General features: G+C 41.7%; 1 pseudogene; it reads right to left on the bottom strand.

Moving 5' to 3' along the window:
* Positions 1–2,942: 2,942 nt before the first annotated feature.
* LOC119987845 lies at positions 2,943–21,822 on the bottom strand (annotated as a pseudogene).
* Positions 21,823–23,099: the final 1,277 nt, after the last annotated feature.

Genomic DNA, 23,099 nt, shown 5'->3' on the forward strand with positions numbered 1-23,099 from the left:
CATTGGTAATCAATCGCCTTATGAACGTCTTTATGGGTCTGTTCCTAACTACAATTTACTCAAAGTATTTGGATGTGTTTGTTTTGTTCTCCTTCAACCACATGAACACACTAAATTAGAACCTCGTACTCGTCTTTGCTGTTTTCTTGGGTATGGGATAGAACATAAAGGTTATAGATGTTGGGATCCTATCTCCAAACGACTTCGCATTTCTCGTCATGTCGTATTTCTGGAAAACACTTTGTTCTCCTCAGTATCACATTTCTTATCTCTTCCTTCTCCCGCTAACATGGTTGATCTATTTCCTGATGAACCATCTCCCTCTGAGTCTCATACAGGTGACACTCAAATTACTTTGCCTGCTCCTGAATTGTCTTCCTTGTCTGATGGATCTACTGCAGACACTACCAGTTCCCCTACTCTTCGACGCTCTACCCGGGTAAGAGAACTTCCTATTAAACTTCGTGATTTTCAGTGTTTTGCCACTACTCTTACCTTATATGAGCCTCAGTTCTATTCGGAGGCCAAATCTAATCCTGTTTGGCAACAAGCTATGTCTGAAGAATTGCAGGCACTTGAGCAATCTCATACTTGGGATCTTGTTTCTCTCCCACCAGATAAGTCTGCTATTGGTTGCAAATGGGTTTACAAAATAAAAACCAAGTCTGATGGTTCTATTGAGCGATACAAAGCCCGTCTTGTTGCTAAAGGCTTTACTCAGGAGTATGGCATTGATTATGAAGAGACATTTGCTCCAGTTGCTCGTCTTACTTCAGTACGCAGTCTGTTAGCTATTGCTGCTGCTAGAGGCTGGACATTGTCACAGATGGATGTGAAGAATGCCTTCCTCAATGGTGATCTTGCTGAAGAAGTCTATATGAAACCTCCTCCTGGCTATTCACATCCCCTTAATACAGTCTGTCGCCTTCGTCGTGCCTTATATGGCCTCAAACAAGCTCCACGCGCATGGTTTGCCAAGTTTAGCTCTACTATTCAACAACGTGGTTTTCAATCCAGTTCTTATGACTCAGCATTCTTTGTTCGTCGGACAGCCTTAGGCTGTGTTTTTCTACTAATTTATGTCGATGACATGATTATTACAGGAGATGATTATTCTGGTATCACTGATCTTAAGGAATATCTTCAACAACAATTTGAGATGAAGGATCTTGGTTCTCTAAGTTACTTTCTTGGCCTTGAAGTACTCTCGGACACTACCGGGTACTATTTATCTCAGGCTAAGTATGCTTCTGATTTACTTGCTCGGGCAGGTCTCACAGATAGTAAGATTACTTCTACTCCACTGGAACCTAATATCAAGCTTAAACCTTCTGATGGTACTCTTCTCAGTGATACCACCCTCTATCGACAATTGGTTGGTAGTCTCGTATATCTTACTGTCACCCGCCCTGATATAGCCTATGCTGTACATGTTGTTAGTCAATTCATGTCAGCTCCTCGCTCTTCCCACTATGAAGCAGTCATTCATATATTGCGTTATATCAAAGCAACTCTTTATTATGGCCTTCATTTTTCTGCTGCTTCCTCACTTGAGTTGCGCGCCTACTCTGACTCCGATTGGGCTGGTGATCCCACTGATAGACGATCAACCACTGGCTTTTGCATCTTGTTAGGGGATTCTCTCATTTCTTGGCGAAGCAAGAAGCAGACTTCGGTTGCTCGTTCGAGCACGGAGGCTGAATATCGTGCACTTGCTACAACCACGCAAGAAATTGTTTGGCTTCGTTGGCTTCTTGGAGATATGGGAGTTCAATCTCCCAGTCATACACCTCTATTTTGTGATAATAGAAGTGCAATCCACATTGCTCACAATGATGTTTACCATGAGCGTACCAAACACATTGAGATTGATTGCCATTTTACTCGTCCGCATGTCACACAGGGAACTATTCAACTCTGCTCAATATCTACTCTTGACCAACCTGCTGATCTCTTCACCAAGCCACTCCTGCCAGGTCGTTTCAGAGACTTAGTTTCCAAACTCAAGCTTACTTCTACTGCACCAACTTGAGTTTGAGGGGGGATGTCAAAGATATCAACAAAATATCAATGATATCTTTGACAAATCAACAAAATCTTTGAATTTGTCAAAAATATCAGCAAAATATCAATGATATCTTTGACAAATCAACAAAATCTTTGAATTTGTCAAAGATATCAACAACATCTTTGATTTACTTTATTGACATTATTTTTCTTATTTTTCTTTTCAACGCCTATATAAAGGCATGTTGTACACAATCAACATATAGTGAAAAATACAGATCTTTTACTTCTCTAACATATCCTTTTACTTCTCTAACATTTATATTGCATGTACAATGACAAAGTTACACAAATAAAACAGTAACATAACAGATTGTATGCACAACACAATAACATATATGAATATAATAACTGATGCTTAAATTAAAATACCAAAACCGTAAACAGCTGGACAAGAATTGTGGGAGCGAAGTACGCCTTTCGCGAATCTCCTTAAAGAGAAATGTCTGAGCCACTGATGCTAAGCTCTCCAGACAGCCTCTTCCCAACATACAACACTCAGCAAACCATTAATAAGCAACACTTCAATACTAGTGGACTGGACGAACCAAATTCAGAATTACACTCTCAGACAAATGATGACAAACAAGCAGAGACTCAGAAGAGCAGAAAGAGAGAAGAGGAAGAGTTGTGGTTCTTTTTAAAAGTTGCTGCCAAGCTTTCCTTATATAGGAGAGCCCAGCAATCAAAACCTAGAAAAATCAGTGAACAATCACTGATTTTCGGGCCAAAAATATTGTAACCACTAGCCCATATCTTGGGCTGTTGCAACTGCTTTGTTGACCAAGTAAGGTACAACCAGACTTGACAAAGTCATGGCGGTAATTTCGGGCCTAACTTTGAAACGACCTCAAGTCCATATTCAATGTATTTGGTTAATGAGCCTTTCTTTTATGGGCTTTGTGACAATGTGTAAAAATGTAAGAGATTGTTGGGCCAACTAAGCCCAAGTACGCGCAAGGCCTCGCCCGCATGATCCCCTCGCCTCTCCTGACTGGCTCGGCGATGATATGGTTCCTTTTAAAAGCTGCTGCCAAGCTCTCCTTATATAAGAGAGCCAAGCAACTAAAACCCAAAAAAATCAGTGAACAATCACTGATTTTCGGGCCAAAAATATTGCAACCACTAGCCCATATCTTGGGCTGTTGCAACTGCTTTGTTGACCGGGTAAGGAACAACCAGACTTGACAAAGTCAGGGCTGCAATTTTGGGCCTAACTTTGAAACGGCCTCAAGTCCATATTTAATGTATTTGGTTAATGGGCCTTTCTTTTATGGGCTTGTGACAATGTACAAAAATGTAATAGATTGTTGGGCCAACTAAGCCCAAGTCCGAGCAAGGCCCGGCCCGCACAATCGCCTCGCCTCGCCTGACTGGCTCGGCTATGTTGTGGTTCTTTTTAAAAACTGTTGTCAAGCTCTCCTTATATAGGATAGCCAAGCAACTAAAACCCAGAAAAATCAGTGAACAAGCACATATTTTCGGACCAAAAATATTACAACCACTAGCCCATGTCTTGGGCTGTTGCAACTGCTTTGTTGATTAGGTAAGGTGCAGCCAGACTTGACCAAGTCGTGGTTGCAATTTCGGGCCTAACCTTGAAACAACCTCAAGTCCATATTCAATGTATTAGGTTGATGGGCCTCTCCTTTATGTGCTTGTGACAATGTGCAAAAATGTAAGAGATTGTTGGGCCAACTAAGCGCAAGCCCGCGCAAGGCCCAGCCCCCACGCTCGCCTAGCCTCGCCTCGCCCGATCGCCACGCCGTAGTTGTGGTTCTTTTTAAAAGCTACTGCCAAGCTCTCCTTATTAGGAGAGCCCAACAACCAAAGCCCAGAATAATCAGTGAACAATCAATGATTTTCGGGCCAAAAGTATTGCAACCACTAGCCCATATCTTGGGCTGTTGCAACTGCTTTGTTGACCAGGTAAGGTACAACTAGACTTGACAAAGTCATGACTGCAATTCCGGGCCTAACTTTGAAACGGCCTCAAGTCCATATTCAATGTATTTGGTTAATGGGCCTCTTTTTTATGGGCTTGTAACAATGTGCAAAAATGTAAGAGATTGATGGGCCAACTAAGCCCAAGTCCGTGCAAGGCTCGGCCCACACGATCGCCTCGCATTGCCTGACTGGCTCGGCTATGTTGTGGTTCTTTTTAAAAGCTGCTGCCATGCTCTCCTTATATAGAAGAGCCAAGCAACTAAAACCCAAAAAAATCAGTGAACAATCACTGATTTTCGGGTGAAAAATATTACAACCACTAGCCCATATCTTGGGCTGTTGCAACTGCTTTCTTGATTAGGTAAGGTGCAACCAAACTTGACTAAGTCATGGCTGCAATTTCGGGCCTAACTTTGAAATAGCCTCAAGTCCATATTCAATATATTAGGTTGATGGGCCTCTCTTTTATGGGCTTCTAACAATGTGCAAAAATGTAAGAGATTGATGGGCCAACTAAGCCCAAGTCTGCGTAAGGCTCGACCCACACGATCCCCTCGCCTCGCCTGACTGGCTCGGCTATGTTGTGGTTCTTTTTAAAAGCTGCTGCCATGCTCTCCTTATATAGAAGAGCCAAGCAACTAAAACCCAAAAAAATCAGTGAACAATCACTGATTTTCGGGTCAAAAATATTACAACCACTAGCCCATATCTTGGGCTGTTGCAACTGCTTTCTTGATTAGGTAAGGTGCAACCAGACTTGACCAAGTCATGGCTGCAATTTCGGGCCTAACTTTGAAATAGCCTCAAGTCCATATTCAATATATTAGGTTGACGGGCCTTTCTATTATGGGCTTGTGACAATGTGCAAAAATGTAAGAGATTGTTGGGTCAACTAAGCCCAAGCCTGTGCAAGGCCCGGCCCACAAGCTCCCCTCACCTCGCCCTATCAGCATGCCTTAGTTGTGGTTCTTTTAAAAAGCAGCTGCCAAGCTCTCCTTATAAAGGAGAGCCCAGAAACCAAAAAAAAAAAAATAGGTGAACAATCACTGATTTTCGGGTCAAAAATATTGCAACCACTACCCCATATCTTGTGCTGTTGCAACTACTTTGTTGACCAGGTAAGGTACAACCAGACTTGACAAAGTCATGGCTGCAATTTCGGGCCTAACTTTGAAACGACCTCAAGTCCATATTCAATATAAGAGATTGTTGGGCTAACTAAGCCCAAGTCCACGCAAGGCCCGGCCCGTATGATCGCTTCGCCTGACTGGCTCGGCGATGATATGGTTCCTTCTAAAAGCTGCTGCCAACCTCTCTTTATATAAGAGAGCCAAGCAACTAAAATCCAAAAAAATCGGTGAACAATCACTGATTTTCGGGTCAAAAATATTGCAACCACTAGCCCATATCTTGGGCTGTTGCAACTGTTCTGTTGACCGGGTAAGGTACAACCAGACTTGACAAAGTCATGGCTGCAATTTTGGGCCTAACTTTGAAACGGCCTCAAGTCTATATTCAATGTACTTGGTTAATGAGCCTTTCTTTTATGGGCTTGTGACAATGTACGAAAATGTAATGGATTGTTGGGCCAACTAAGCCCAAGTCCGAGCAAGGCACGGCCCGCACGATCGCCTTACCTCGCCTGACTGGCTCGGCTATGTTGTGGTTCTTTTTAAAAACTGCTGCCAAGCTCTCCTTTTATAGGAGAGCCAAGCAACCAAAATCAAGAAAAATCAGTGAACAATCACATATTTTCGGACCAAAAATATTACAACCACTAGCCCATATCTTGGGCTGTTGCAACTGCTTTGTTGACAAGGTAAGGTACAACCAGACTTGACAAAGTCATGGCTGCAATTTCGGGCCTAACTGTGAAACGACCTCATGTCCATATTCAACGTATTTGGTTAATGGGCCTTCTGACAATGTGTAAAAATGTAAGAGATTGTTGGGCCAACCAAGCCCAAGTCCGCGCAAGGCCTGGCCTGCATGATCGCCTCGCCTCGCCTGACTGGCTTGGCAATGATATGGTTTCTTTTAAAAGCTGCTGCCAAGCTCTCCCTATATAAGAGAGCGAAGCAACTAAAACCCAAAAAAATCAGTGAACAATCATTGATTTTCGGGCCAAAAATATTGCAACCACTAGCCCATATCTTGGGCTATTGCAACTGCTCTGTTGACCGGGTAAGGTACAACCAGACCTGACAAAGTCATGGCTGCAATTTTGGGCCTAACTTTGAAACGGCCTCAAGTTTATATTCAATGTATTTGGTTAATGGGCCTTTCTTTTATGGGCTTGTGACAATGTACAAAAATGTAATAGATTGATGGGCCAACTAAGCCCAAGTTCGCGCAAGGCCCGGCCCACACAATTGCCTCGCCCCACCTGACTGGCTCAGCTATGTTGTGGTTCTTTTTAAAAGCTGCTGCCATGCTCTCCTTATATAGAAGAGCCAAGCAGCTAAAACCCAGAAAAATCAGTGAACAATCACTGATTTTTGGGTCAAAAATATTACAACCACTAGCCCATATCTTAGGCTGTTCCAACTGCTTTCTTGATTAGGTAAGGTGCAACCAGACTTGACCAAGTCATGGCTGCAATTTCGGGCCTAACTTTGAAATAGCCTCAAGTCCATATTCAATATATTAGGTTGATGGGCCTCTCTTTTATGGGCTTGTGACAATGTGCAAAAATGTAAGAGATTTTTGGGCCAACTAAGCCCAAGCCCGTGCAAGGCCCGGCCCACAAGCTCCCCTCGCCTCGCCCGATCGGCATGCCTTAGTTGTGGTTCTTTTTAAAAGCTGCTGCCAAGCTCTCCTTATATAGGAGAGCCCAGCAACCAAAATCAAGAAAAATCAGTGAACAATCACTGATTTTCGGGCCAAAAATGTTGCAACCACTAGCCCATAACTTGGGCTGTTGCAACTGCTTTGTTGACCATGTAAGGTACAACCAGACTTGACAAAGTCATGGCTACAATTTCGGGCCTAACTTTGAAACGACCTCAAGTCCACATTCAATGTATTTGGTTAATGGGCCTTTCTTTTATGGGCTTTGTGACAATGTGTAAAAATGTAAGAGATTGTTGGGCCAACTAAGCCCAAGTCCGTGCAAGGCCCCACCCGCATGATCGCCTCGCCTGACTGGCTCGGCGATGATATGGTTCCTTTTAAAAGTTGCTGCCAAGCTCTCCTTATATAAGAGAGCCAAGCAACTAAAACCCAAAAAAATCAGCGAACAATCACTGATTTTTGGGCCAAAAATATTGCAACCACTAGCCCATATCTTGGGCTGTTGCAACTGCTCTGTTGACTGGGTAAGGTACTACCAGACTTGACAAAGTCATGGCTGCAATTTTGGGCCTAACTTTGAAACGGCCTCAAGTCTATATTCAATGTATTCGGTTAATGGGCTTTTCTTTTATGGGCTTGTGACAATGTACAAAAATGTAATAGATTGTTGGGCCAACTAAGCCCACGTTTGAGCAAGGCCCGGCCCGCACGATCGCCTCGCCTCGCCTGACTGGCTCGGCTATGTTATGGTTCTTTTTAAAAACTACTGCCAAACTCTCCTTATATAGGAGAGCCAAGCAACTAAAACCCAGAAAAATCAGTGAACAATCACGTATTGTCGGACCAAAAATATTACAACCACTAGCCCATATCTTGGGCTGCTGCAATTGCTTTGTTGATTAGGTAAGGTGCAGCCAGAATTGACCAAGTCATGGTTGCAATTTCGGGCCTAACCTTGAAACAACCTCAAGTCCATATTCAATGTATTAGGTTGATGAGCCTCTCTTTTATGTGCTTGTGAGAATGTGCAAAAATGCAAGAGATTGTTGGGCCAACTAAGCGCAAGCCCGCGAAAGGCCCGGCCCGCATGTTCGCTTCGCCTCGCCCGATCAGCACGCCTTAGTTGTGGTTCTTTTTAAAAGCTGCTGCCAAGCTCTCCTTATATAGGGAGCCCAGCAACCAAAACCCAGAAAAATCAGTGAACAATCACTGATTTTCGGGCCAAAAATATTGCAACCACTAGCCCATATCTTGGGCTGTTGTAACTGCTTTGTTGACCAGGTAAGGTACAACTAGACTTGACAAAGTCATGGCTGCAATTTCGGGCCAAACTTTGAAACTGCCTCAAGTCCATAGTCAATGTATTTGGTTAATGGACCTCTCTTTTATGGGCTTGTAACAATGTGCAAAAATGTAAGAGATTGATGGGCCAACTAAGCCCAAGTCTGCGCAAGGCCCGGCCCACACGATCGTTTCGCCTCGCCTGACTGGCTCGGCTATGTTGTGGTTCTTTTTAAAAGCTGTTGCCATGCTCTCCTTATATAGAAGAGCCAAGCAACTAAAACCCAGAAAAATCAGTGAACAATCATTGATTTTCGGATCAAAAATATTACAACCACTAGCCCATATCTTGGGCTGTTGCAACTGCTTTCTTGATTAGGTAAGGTGCAACCAGACTGGACCAAGTCATGGCTACAATTTCGGGCCTAACTTTGAAACAGCCTCAAGTCCATATTCAATATATTAGGTTGATGGGCCTCTCTTTTATGGGCTTGTGACAATGTGTAAAAATGTAAGAGATTATTGGGTCAATTAAGCCCAAGCCTGCGCAAGGCTCGACCCGCACTCTCGCCTTGCCTAGCACGTCCGGCTCAGCTGAGTTGTGATTCTTTTTAAAATCTGTTGCCAAGCTCTCCTTATATAGGAGAGCCCAGCAACCAAAACGAAGAAAAATCAGTGAACAATAACTGATTTTCGCGAGAAAAATATTGCAACCACTAGCCCATATCTTGGGCAAGTGCAACTGCTTTGTTGACCAGGTAAGGTGCAACCAGACTTGACCAAGTCATGTTAGCAATTTCGGGCCTAACTGTGAAACAGCTTCAAGTCCATATTCAATGTATTTGGTTAATAGGCCTCTCTTTTATGGGCTTGTGACAATTTACAAAAATGTAAGAGATTGTTGGGCCAACTAAGCCCAAGTCCACGCAAGGCTCGACTCGTACGCTCGCCTTCTCTTGCCCAACCTGCTCGGTTGAGTTGTGGTTCTGTTTATAAGCTGTTGCCAAGCTCTACTTATATAGGAGAGCCAGCGACCAAAAGCCAGAGAAATCAGTGAATAATCACTGATTTTCAAGGCAAAAATATTGCAACCACTAGCCTATAGCTTGGGCAATTACAACTGCTTTGTTGACCAGGTAAGGTGCAACCAGACTCGACCAAATCATGGCTGCAATTTCGGGCCTAACTTTGAAACAGCTTCAAGTCCATATTCAATGTATTTGGTTAATGGGATTTCTTTTATGGGCTTGTGACAATGTGCAAAAATATAACAGATTGTTGGGCCAACAATGCCCAAGTCCGAGCAGGGCCCGGTCCTCAAGATCGCCTCGCCTCGCCTGACTGGCTCGACTGAGTTGTTGTTCTTTTTAAAAGCTGTTGCCAAGCTCTCCTTATATAGGAGAGCCCAACAATCAAAACCCGAAAAAATAAGTGAACAATCTCTGATTTTTGGGCCAAAAATATTGCAACCAGTAGCCCATATCTTGGGCTGTTGCAACTTCTTTTTTGACCAGGTAAGGTGCAACCAGACTTAACCAAGTCATGGTTGCAATTTCGGGCCTAACTTCAAAACAGCCTCAAGACCATATTCAATGTTTTTGGTTAATAAACCTCTCTTTTATGGGCTTGTGACAATGTGTAAAAATGTAAGATTGTTGGACCAACTAAGCCCAAGTCCGCACAAGGCCCGACCTGCACGCTCGCCTGCCTAGCCAGACCGGCTCGGCTGAGTTGTGATTCTTTTAAAAGCTGCTACAAAGCTCTCCTTATATAGGAGAGCCCAGCGACCAAAACCCAGAAAATCTGTGAACAATTACTGATTTTCTGGCCAAAAATATTACAACCACTAGCCCATATCTTGGATTGTTGCAACTGCTTTGTTGACCAGGTAAGGTGCAACCAGACTTGACCAAGTCATGGCTGCAATTTCGGGCCTAACTTTGAAACAGCCTCAACTCCATATTCAATGTATTTGGTTAATGGGCATCTTTTTTATGGGCTTGTGACAATGTGTAAACATGTAAGAGATTGTTGGGCCAACTAAGTGCAAGTCCACGCAAGGCTCGGCCCGCACGCTCTACTTGGCACGCCTGACTGGCTCGATTGAGTTGTGGTTCTGCTTCCAAGCTCTCCTTATATTGGAGAGGCCATCAACCAAAACCCAGAAAAATCAGTGAACAATCACTAATTTTCAGATCAAAAATATTGCAACCACTAGCCCATATCTTAGGCTGTTGCAACTGCTTTGTTGACCAGGTAAGGTGCAACCAGACTTGACCAATCGTGGCTGCAATTTCGGGGCTAACTTTGAAACAACCTCAAGTCCATATTCAATGTATTTGGTTAATGGGCCTCTCTTTTATGGGCTTGTGACAATGCGTAAAAATGTAAGAGATTGTTGGGCCAACTAAGTGCAAGTCCACGCAAGGCTTGGTCCGCACGCTATACTCGACATGCCCGACCGGCTCGACTGAGTTGTGGTTCTTTTTAAAAGCTGCTTCCAAGCTCTCCTTATATTGGAGAGGCCATCAACCAAAACCCAGAAAAATCAGTGAAAAATCACTGATTTTCAGATCAAAAATATTGCAACCACTAGCCCATATCTTAGGCTGTTGCAACTGCTTTGTTGACCAGGTAAGGTGCAACCAGACTTGACCAAGTCGTGGCTGCAATTTCGGGGCTAACTTTGAAACAGTCTCAAGTCCATATTCAATGTATTTGGTTAATGGGCCTCTCTTTTATGGGTGAAGCAACCGGCTTAAAAACAATGAAGTCGCCACCAATTGATTTTTAGGATGCAATTGGACATCCATTTTGGTCTACGAAAAAAAGTGGGTAAGGGGGTCTATTGAGCATGGGGAAGGTGTTAGGCACCCCACAACTCCCGAAAACGGTTACCTTCAAAAATGTTTTCCTATTTGGCTCTACTTTGATTTGAGGAATGATTGTATGTCCCAAATGTTTTAATGAGTTTTCCATATGCCCGGAAAATCATGTATTATCAAATGGGTGGAAATGTTCCATTAATGTTAGACCAAGATTTGATTTTAAAAATCTTATTTTTATGGGTTTTGATAAAAAGAAGGAAAAAGGGTGCACGAGATCACTACGGCCATTCCCGGCTTGGCCAAAAATGTTTTACTTGGTCTTGGATGAGAAAAGTCCATATCGGAGTGGGTTTTGATGTTTTGGATGATTTGGAAAAAAGGCTATTTGGATAGAAACATGGGAATAGGTTTTGATGGTTTTGGAGAAGAGATTTTTTGGGAATTTGGTTGAAGCACCAAAAAGGCCCACAATCGATGAAAAAATGTTCAATTCAAGCCTTACTCACAATTATATTCTTTATGAGAAAAGAAAGAATCCATTTAAGGCCCATCGGACGGGCCAAATATCTTTAAACCCCCCTTTGAGTCCTTAAATAAATTCTCCTAATCCCTAAAAACATATTTGCTTTCTGGGTCCACGAAATCCAAATGTTTTGGATGAATGCCAATGGAACCCCAATATCTTGAAGGCTCCTTGGTATTCAAAGAAAACATAATGGTTCCGTAAATTAATCTTGGTGTGTTTATTAAAGTGAGACGGCTTAGATTAATTCTAATGACTAACGCGTTGCATTTATTTTCATGGCATTCAAACAATCCTAACATACATCTAAGCATCATGGCATAGTGTGAGAAATCAAAGTCCTAAGCATGCATTCTAATGCAATCATTATTCACAAAAATCATCTCCTAATGTCTATATGCTTCTAGCACCCTAAAATATCATGTATGCACTTTTCACTATTTTTACTACACTATTACAAAGCTTACACCTTACAATTATGTACAAAACTAAATAATAAAAATAAACACAAATACAATACAAATATAACCCATGAAGGCCAATGCTCAAATCCGATCCAATTCCTCCATGTATGTCTTTTAGCCCAAGTCCCCTAAGTTGCCCTTCGGCCCAAGTGGGATCAAACCCGGTTCAAGCCCCAAATGAGCTCTTCTCTTTTTCTTATAGACTTCCTCTCCTTCTTTTTCTTTTCCTTTTCCTTCTTTTGGTGTCGTCGGCTCCTTCTCTCAAAACCCCCCAAACCTCTATTTTCGTTTTTTCATTCCCTTTTTCCTTTTATCTATCACGGTTTTTCTCTATGTGTGCCCTCTGCTGTTTTTTCCTCTCTTAAACCCTTTTCTGTTCACCTTGTGCGGCTGCCCCTTTTCTCCCCTCTCACAATTTTTTTTGTTTTTTCTCTCCCTTCACTTCGGCTACCCTCTCCCTTTTAACTTATCTTTATTTCAAAAAATCCCAAAATGCCCCCAAAAACCCTATTTACCTCTCCTTCTCTAAAACCTTCAAGACTTACATTTTTGTCTTTTCCTTATTTTTGTGAAACCCTAATAAAGGAACCACCTTTCTCTCTTAAGGATTTTCTTTTGTTTATTATTTATTTAAATGTCCTATTTTTTAGATATTTTCTAGGGTTTAGTTATATTGGGCTTGGGTTGGAATTTTTAGGGGCTTATGGTCCAAGAAATAGGCTTTAGGATTTTTTGCATGCTTATGGGTCCAAGAAACAGGCTTTGAATTTTTTGTGAGATTACGGGCTCCAGAACGGGCTTTTGAATTATTGTTATTATTATCGTATTTTTTAATTTAATTAATTAAATTTTTTTATTTTTTTATTTTTTATTATTATTATTATTATTTTTTTTTTTTGGGGCCGGACGAAAATCGGGTACTACAGCTGCCCCCCTTTGTATGTCTTTTATGAAATAAAAGACAAACAAAGGTGTAGTCAACCGAGTTTCGTACGGCAACTGAAATGCGCGGGATCACTGTGGCCATTCCCGGCTTGGCCAAATATTTGTGCAAGAAAATAAAGGGCACGGGATCACAAGGCCATTCCCGGCTTGGCCAAATGTTTGTGCAGAAAAATAAAGGGCACGGGATCACAAGACCATTCCCGGCTTGGCCAAATGTTGGTGCAGAAAAATAAAGGGCACGGGATCACAAGGCCATTCCCGGCTTGGCCAAATGTTGGTGTAGAAAAATAAAGGGCACGGGATCACAAAGCCATTCCCAGCTTGGCCAAATGTTTGTGCAAGAAAAATAAAGGGCACGGGATCACGAGGCCATTCCCGGCTTGGCCAAATGTTTGTTTGAATTTATGCAAGAAAATATCCATGAGTGTATGAATGTATGAAGAAAATTGTATTTTCTTTTATTTTTCTCATTTTGAAAATTTGATTTTGGTTAATAGTCGTAAGCACCATCACCCCTATCATCCTACAAGCATCCATCATGAGAAGACTGCATCTTTTGATTCCACCCTATCTTCAATCTGCCATGTTACGCTTATTCTTGTATCTTTCATTCTCTTTTTATCTGGTCTTTCCATCGATTTACTGCTACCATCTTATTTCCATCAAATCCGACATACCTTTAATGCCAAACAAAAGCTTTTCGGCTCCTGAATCTCTTGGGCCCCACTATGTCTTTTAACGTCATTTAATTTCTTTTAGCTCTCTTAGAATTAAGAACACCACAATCTCTTTGGCTCCACCATGCTTTTTAGCGCCATTTAATTTCTTTTAACTCCTTTACAGTCAAGAACACCAAATCTCTCAAGTTCCTGCTAAGAACAATGTCCTGATACACTTGTCATGATTCTTTTAATACTTTACTTAACTTCCAAATAAATTCAATAGTATGGCAATGCTTGTACTACATGAGATTTCTGAAGGCAAGATATACAAGCAATAAAAATCGTGAAGAACACAAGCAATGAATAAGGAATTCAGAAATGAATTGAATGACCTCAGAGAGTTTTATTTAGAATAGATAGATAACAGGAGAGACTGATCAAGTATATATATGATTCAAGAGGGTTAGGAATAAAGGAAATAGCAGAAATTTTTACAAGATATAAAATGAGATAACTTTGATTCCGCACAAAACTGCCCCAGTTTTGTGTGCCCCCTTTTTGCAATTATTGAATCTGACCACTTCTATATCGATCTTCTCCTTCGCAGACTCATCATGCATACCCCTGAACATAACCAATCCACCCGTGTACAGCCTTGCTATCTGTCATTCCTTGTCTTTCCTTATATTCATCTCAAATCCTCGAAAGGCCTCTGCCTCCTTCCCCTTAGTTGTTTTCACCACACCTTTCTGATCTCAATATTATTTGAAGCTCCCAGGAACGGTTTTCACTTTAGTAAAGATTTTTCCTAATTTTTGCTTGAAGCGCCCACGAGGGGTTTTCACTTCAGCAGGATTTTTATTGCTCTAATTTTTGCCTAGACCGCCCTTTCGGGTTTTCAATCTAGCGAGCTTTTAACTCTAATTTTTGCCTAGATCGCCCTTTCGGGTTTTCAATCTAGCGAGTTTTTTTTTTTTTTTTTTTTTTTTTTTTTGCTATGGGTAATACTTTTTGATGGCGTCTGCATTCACCGGATTAGACAATTCTTCTCCATCCATTCTTGTCAAAATTAATGCCCCTCCTTCAAAAGCTTTTTTCACCACATATGGTCCCTCATAATTCGGTGTCCACTTCCCTCGGTGATCCTTTTGAGGTGGCAAAATCATTTTCAACACTAACTCTCCCTCCCTGAAACTGCGAGGTCGAACTTTCTTACTATGTGCTTTCATCACTCTTCTTTGATACAATTGCCCTTTACAAATTGCTCGTAATCTTCGTTCTTCAATCAAATTCAACTGCTCATAACGCATTCGAGTCCATTCTGATTCTTCCAATCCTGCCTCCAGAACTACTCGAAGGGATGGAATCTCCACTTCAATAGGCAAAACCGCTTCCATGCCATACACCAAAGAGAAAGGAGTTTCCCCGGTAGATGTGCGTATTGATGTCCGATAACCATATAGAGCAAAAGGGAGCTTTTCATGCCAATCTTTGTAATTCTCTGTCATCTTCCCAATAATCTTCTTGATATTCTTATTCGCCGCTTCGACAGCCCCATTCATCTTCGGACGGTAAGGAGTCGAATTATGGTGATAAATTTTGAATTGGTCACAAAAATCCTTCACCATTTTACTGTTGAAATTCGTGCCATTATCAGTGATAATTCTTTCTGGGACTCCATATCGACAAACAATCTCTTTCCTCAAAAACCGAACAACCACGCTACTTGTCACATTAGAATACGAAGCAGCCTCCACCCATTTGGTAAAATAATCGATAGCAACCAGAATAAACCGATGCCCATTAGAAGCCTTCGGCTCAATTGGACCGATGACATCTAATCCCCACATTGAGAAAGGCCATGGTGATGTCAACACATGCAATGGATTAACTGGAACATGTGTTCTGTCTGCATAAATCTGACACTTGTGGCATCTGTTTGCATAACTTATACAGTCCCTCTCCATGGTTAACCAATAATACCCTGCACGTATAATCTTCCGTGCCATTGCATATCCGCTGGAATGATTCCCACATATTCCTTCATGAATTTCCTCCATAATTAGTTTAGCCTCCGCCATATCGACACAACGCAAGAAAACTACCCCATCATTCCTTTTATAAAGCACATTTCCACTCAAGAAGAAAGATCCCGCTAATCTCCTGATGGTGCGCTTATCATTCTCTGATGCCCCTGATGGATATGCTTTCTTTTCAATGTACTGTTGAATGTCATGATACCACGGTTTACCATCAGGCTCTCCCTCTAAATTTGAACAGTAACCTCGAACTTCTCGTTTCTCAATTTTAATTAGCTGCACTTCCCCTTTTGGGTCTACATCAAACATTGCCGCCAAAGTCGCCAAAGCATCCGCAATTTGATTCTCCTCTCTTGGGATATGATCAAACTCAATCCAATCAAAAAACTTAACTAACTTTTTGATATGTTGGTAATATGGAATGAGCTTGTCATCTTTAGTTTCCCACTCATCATTCAATTGCCTAATAACCAACTGTGAGTCACCATAGACCTGTAGCCTCCTAATCCCCATATCGATAGCAACTTGAATTCCCATCGTACATGCTTCATACTCAGCCACATTGTTAGTACATTCGAAATACAACTTAGCTGTAAACGGGATAATATTCTCATCGGGTGATATTAACACTGCACCAATTCCACATCCCATGATATTAGAAGCCCCATCGAACAACATAGTCCATTTTGCCAAATCCTTCTGATTCCCTTCTTCTATCGACACAGTCATGACATCAATATCTGGAAACTTCAAATCCATAGACTGAGCATCATCAATTGCTCCATCTGCCAAATAATCTGCTATCGCACTCCCTTTGATTGCCTTCTGTGTAACATACAAAATATCATATTCTAATAACAACATCTGCCATTTAGCTATCCTCCCTGAAAGAGAAGGTTTCTCAAAAATGTATTTGATAGGATCCATCCTGGAAATCAACCACGTTGTATGATAAAGCATGTATTGTCTAAGCCGATGTGCAGCCCAAACCAAAGAGCAACAAGTTTTCTCCAACATCGAATAATTTGCTTCACAACTAGTAAACTTCTTGCTTAAGTAATAAATGGCATGCTCTATCCTTCCAGATGAATCATGCTGTCCAAGCACACATCCCATCGAACTATCCGAGACAGTCAAATAGAGAATAAGCGGCCTGCCAGCTACAGGAGGCATCAACACTGGAGGACTTTTCAAGTATTGCTTGATCTTTTCGAATGCAATCTGACAATCTTCGTTCCACTCAGTAGAATTACTCTTACGCAACAATTTAAAAATAGGTTCACAAGTAGCTGTCAACTGTGAAATGAATCTGGCAATGTAATTTAACCTTCCCAAGAAACCCCTAACTTCCTTTTCTGTCCGAGGAGGTGGCATCTCCAAGATCGCCTTCACTTTATCAGGATCTACCTCAATTCCTTTCCTGCTTACAATAAAACCTAACAACTTCCCCGAGGTCGCCCCAAATGTGCACTTAGCTGGATTCAACTTCAATTGATGCTTCCTTAATCGATCAAACAATTTCTTAAGATTCACAATATGATCTTCATCTTCTTTGGATTTTGCTATCATATCATCGACATATACTTCAACTTCTCTATGCATCATGTCATGAAACAAAGTGACCATGGCTCGTTGATAAGTAGCACCAGCATTCTTCAGACCAAACGGCATGACTTTATAGCAAAAGGTTCCCCAGAGGGTAATAAAAGTCATTTTCTCACGATCCTCTGGTGCCATCTTGATCTGATTGTAACCCAAAAATCCATCCATGAAAGAGAAAGTTGAATGTCTAGCTGTATTATCCACTAAAACATCGATATGGGGAAGCGGAAAATTATCCTTCGGGCTTGCACGATTGAGATCTCTATAATCGACACACATCCGCACTTTTCCATCCTTCTTGGGAACAGGTACAATATTTGCCACCCATTCAGGGTATCTAGCCACTGCTAAAAAACCAGCATCGAGCTGCTTCTTCACTTCATCTCATATCTTCAAAAGCATATCTGCTTTCAATCTCCTTAGCTTTTGTTTCACTGGGGTACATTCTGGAATCAATGGCAACTTGTGAACAACAATACTTGTATCAAGACCGGGCATATCCTGATAAGACCATGCAAAGACATCCTGGTAACTATGCAATAAATCTATCAATTTCTTCTTGTTTTCTCCTTCGAAGGCAGCTCCTACCTTAACCTCCTTTTTCTCCGTTTCAATTCCCAAATTAACAACTTCTGTTACCTCTTGATGTGGCTGTATTATTTTCTCCTCTTGATTGACTTGTCTTAACATTTCAGGTAAAATCCCAATTTCTTCCTCTATTTCATAGTCAGATTCAACATTGCTAATGGGTGCATCAAAATCTGGTTCATTAAGTTCGTCATCTTCGTTATCATCATTTTCAATCCTGTTGAAGAAGTGAATAAAATGGCTTTGAGAATGGAGAAGAAAAACTCAAATGGGAATGAAGAAACATGAATATGGATAACTATCAAAAGACTCTCATTTCATGGAAAAGGGAATATGTACAAAGATAGAACATGCAATCGCCATACTATAAAATTTATTGAAAGCAAAGTAAAGCATGCTCATTACAAAAGACCCAAACGAAGGCCGTGAGCTGGGCCCACGATGGTAGTGCACTCGGGATTACTCTTGCAAGTTCTTGAGAGATACTGGGAGCTCCAGACTGGTCCAGTTGCCTAATTTGAAATTTGAAGGACGCGAGATGACAAAGCAAGGTCTAGCAGCCGAACTCTGTTCCTCTTCCACCACAGCAACTTGGAAGTCTTCAAACTGATCACACATATTTGCCAAAATTGCCCCAATTTTATCAGCCGATTTTTCAACTGGCAGTTTTCCAAAAACTGCCCCAGTATCAGCCAAACTTATCTTGTTCTGCATCCCTCCATACACAAAACTGTCATAAAGCCAAGGAATCGGTTTCTTTTCAACTTCCAGCTCCTTTCCTTCCAGACGAGCAAACCTCTTTGCCTGTTTTTCTGCCTGCGCACGGTTCCTGTCAACCCTAGTTGGCTTATAACCCAAGCCCCAACGTTCTGGATGTTTCACCATTTCTACTGGCTTCTTAATTCCTTGTCGATTCTTACCAAGTCCTTCTCCCGGGCGAAACCCCTTTTTCAACATAAATTTTGCTACATTCTTCGTAACCTTGGATACTTGTGGCTTTAAGGGAGAGAATCCTTTTTTCACATAGCTAGCACTAGCAATTTCAAAAGATTGGAATGAACTCTCAACCCCCTCTGCCGGAGCATCAATAGGAGAACTATTAGTCAAACTAGCAACCATCCATTCTGACTGGCCTTTTACTATATAAACCTTTCCATCATGAACAAACTTGAGCATCTGATGCAACGATGAGGGAACGGCTCCTGCAGTGTGAATCCAAGGTCGTCCCAACAGGCAACTGTAGGTTGGTGAGATATCCATTACCACAAATGGTACATTGAAAGTTACGCTTGCAACCTGTAAAGGTATTTCAATTTCTCCCATAATCTCTCTACGTGTTCCGTCGAATGCCCTTACTACCATCGGCACTGGTCTTAAATAAGATCTGTCGATCGGCAACTTTTCAAAAGTCTCCTTTGGTAAAATGTTGAGCGATGACCCATTATCCACCAAAATAATTGCTAATTCCTTTCCACGACACATGGCTGAAATATGCAAAGCTTTGTTGTGCCCCATCCCTTCAGGCGGAATATCATCCTCAGTAAAGGACAACAAATGAGAGGCCAACACATTTCCCACAATGCCATTAAAAGAGTCTGTAGGAATCTTGTCTGATACATACGCCTGATTTAACATTCTCATCAAGACTTGTCGATGCGGTTCAGAACTCATTATCAACTCCAAGATCGAAATCTTTGCAGGGGTTTTCTTCAATTGATCCACTATCATGTACTCACTCTGCCGAATAATTTTCAAGAACTCCTGGACTTCCACATCAGTTACAACTTTCTTTTTCTCTTCTGGGCGTACAAAAAGACCTTCTTCTGGAATAGAACTTGATCTTTCAACTTCAGGTATTGCTTTCCCTTTTCTTTTGCGTTCAACTTCAAGATCCACTACCAGATTCCCTTCTGGCTCATTTCTCGTGTAACATCTCCCACTCCGGGTAACTCCACTAACACCAGAAATATTATCTACCATTTCTCCTTGCTTTCCTTCAACCTCATAATTCCATGGCACAGCCTTGTCATTCTTGTACAAAGGATCTATCTTTGGTTTGAGTGGCCCAACTGGTGGCGCATCTTCCACATAATACTGCAAGACAAATTGCGGAGCACGGTTCGGCCTAGGCCCTTGATAATATCCTCCTATAACACTGACTTCATTCGATTGGCCTTTCACCTCAAACTTTATTATCTTCAAATCCATCAACTCTTGTACCTTCTCCTGAAAGCCACAACAATCCTCAATAGCATGTCCCCTTTGTCCTCTATGGAACTCACAAGTCTTCATGTCATCAAAAAGTCCACGTTGAACGGGCACATCCACTGCCACTTCCTCGACTAATCCTTCTTTCCTCAACACCATAAACAACTGGCCCAACGGCATTGCAATCTCTAATACCCATCTTTTTGTAGCACAAAATTCTTCAATGGCATTCACCCCCTCTTTCTCATGATTAGGCAATGGATTGTTGTTGACATTTGGTTTATTGATTGCACTAAGATCCAGCCATTTCGCTTCAATCATTCCCTGGACTATCCTTTTGAACTGTAAACATCCTTCAGTTGAGTGCCCGGGTGTACCTCCATGATATAAGCATGTAGCATTAGGATCATACCAGTGGGGATATGGAGGTTGGTGGACCCGTCCCGGAACAGGAGCCACTGCTCCTTGCGCTTGAAGTTTCGTGAAGCATTCAGCATAAGTTATGGGCAAAGGATCGAAATGCTCAACAGGCCTTCTGGGTCTTTGGTTTTGAAAATTTGGACGAGGATTTTGGTAAGTGTTTGGGTTTTGAAAATTTTGGTAAGTGTTTGGGTTTTGGACGTTTTGGTAAGTGTTTGGGTTTTGCGAGTATTGACTGGGTAATGGTGTATTGAATCGGGGTGGATAAGGATTTTGGGTGTGGGTATGATTATAGTAGGCTCCTGGGCTTGACATCCTTGGGGCATTGCTTCTAGGGCGATAATCTGAAGTAGGCACACCATAAACAGCTGGATTTGAATCAAAATTCACAGAATGCACTTCAGCCTTCTTGCCTTTACTCGCTTTAACTGGGTCTGATTTATCAAGGGTGGGATAATGCAGAGTACCTCTCTTCATGCATCATTCAACTCGCTCCCCTGCTTGTATCATATCAGCTAAGTTATTATGGCCACCTCCCGCCAAATTGGAAGTATAAGGCTCCTGGAGAGCATCAATGAAAGCGTTCAACAAATCCTTTTCTGAAAGGGGTGGAACTATCTGGGCTGCCAAATCCCTCCATCGATGGGCGAATTCCCTAAAGCTTTCCCCACTCTTCATTACTGTGTTCTGCAGATCGTAAATGGTAGGGATCTTTTCTTCATTATGCTTATACTGCTTCATAAACATTTCAGCCAAATCCTCCCACGAAGCTACTAATGAAGGATTAAGGGTATTGAACCACCTTTGGGCTGCCCCAGTCAAACTATCTTGGAAATAATGCATCAACACTTTCTCATCGCTTGCATATGGCTGCATGCGCCGACAATACATCGTTAAATGATCCAAAGGGACTCCAGTGCCATCAAACAAACTGAATTTTGGCAGCACAAAGTCGTGTGGAACATTCAAATTCTTCACCAAGCACAAATTGGCTGGGTTCAGCATCCCTGCAGCATTGAAACCCTCCATGGCTCTTAATCTCTTCTCCAATTTCTTGATAGCATCCATTGAGCTATTTTCTTCATACTGAACTCCCTCAGTCACTACTCCACCAGTGACAGCTCCTGTAATATCAGCATCAACTGGGAAGGGATTCTCATGCCCATGAGGATTAACTTGATGAATGTACATTGGGTTCTGAGTCGTTGCCTGTTGAGAAACATATTGATGCTGGTGCAAACCAGGCAAAGATTGTTTACGGACAGGAGTGAACCCGGGTGGGTAAACTGGTACTTCTTGGTGCAAATGATTCTCAGAAACCTCTGGTGCTTCAGAATTTCCAACTACTCCTTTTCCCTTCATTAGCAACGCCATATTCTTTATTAATAGGGCCATCTGCTCTTTCAGTTCGACTATATCCTGATTTTGACTATGCTCACCTGTTTCCTGCTCCATATTCTCAATAATTCTTGATTGTAGGCGAGTCTGATAGGGGTGTCGATGGTGCTTCTTGGGCGCTATGATTATTTATGATTTTCTCTGCATTGTACAAACAATGACATTAGTTCTCATTTATTTTACAAAATGTGCATGTATGTGGCTATTATTTGTGCAAATCCTAAGTATTCTTTGCAATAGGACAAGACAATTAAAAGCAGAATCTTCTGTTATTCATTTCATTCATTCAAAGCATACATGAGAACCATCAGACTCAGTCCAATTGAATAACCGGAATTTCAACCACAAAAGCACCTCCTGCTTGTACTGCATTTAATCTCTTCTGAAGCTCCTGTAAGTCACTTTTCAAATTCTTCAAAAATGCCCATATCCTTGTCAGCTCTGGCATTTCCAAAACAGGGTTGGAACTCAAATTTTGCAGACGTCGTTCATAAACCTCAGCCCAATCTGACAGGGTCATCAAGCGACTCATCATCAACCTTACTTTGAATTTGGTACTTGCCTGCTCTTGTTGGACCTCCTCCAGCATTGAATGAAAATAATCATTCTGTTCCTTTAAAGTTGTGATCCCCTCCACCTGTTGCTGGTTCACTTCAAACATTTCATTCATCTGTTCTATCAATCCATCCTTCTCAGCTTCTATTCTTCTTTGCTCTTCTCTATCTGCATGCATCTGCAATTGTAGTTGATAAGCGTCTTCTTTCCAAGATGTGAGCTCTTCATTTAGCTTCCGAATCTGCTCCTGCATTTCTTGAAGTTCCACTTGTGTCCTGCTATGCTTTGCTAAATCATTCTCTTTTCTTTTCTTCATTTTCTTCTGCAGCTTCAAGAATTTCTTTTTCAACATATCAAACTGTCCTTTTTCCACTTCTCGGGCTTCCCTCTCTCCCTGGACCTTCCTCTTCAGCTTTTTGCATTTGTTCTTATATCTATTATACTTCTCTTTCCATGAATTTTGCCTTGTTTCTATCTCTTCTTCAATTAGGGTGTCCACCGCTTCATTAATCTCATTGGATGGTATTTCCAGACCTGAATTTTCATTTTCACAAGATATAGTCTCCTTCCTCTTCGTATTAGTAAAGCTGCCATACTGGGTAATAGTTTTCTTCCTTCCTCGGAGCCATTGTACATATCGATTTTTCCCTTCCAAATCTACAGTAAGCCTTCCGCGCTCCATTATGTGGGTCCTTTTCCAGGCTTCTACCACTTGGTGAGATAGACATTTCCCCTTCTCATCCCCATGTGCGAATTCAAACTCCCACAAGCCATGTGTA

The sequence above is a fragment of the Tripterygium wilfordii genome, chromosome 21, assembly GCF_013401445.1.
Source record: "Tripterygium wilfordii isolate XIE 37 chromosome 21, ASM1340144v1, whole genome shotgun sequence".
NCBI lineage: Eukaryota > Viridiplantae > Streptophyta > Magnoliopsida > Celastrales > Celastraceae > Tripterygium > Tripterygium wilfordii.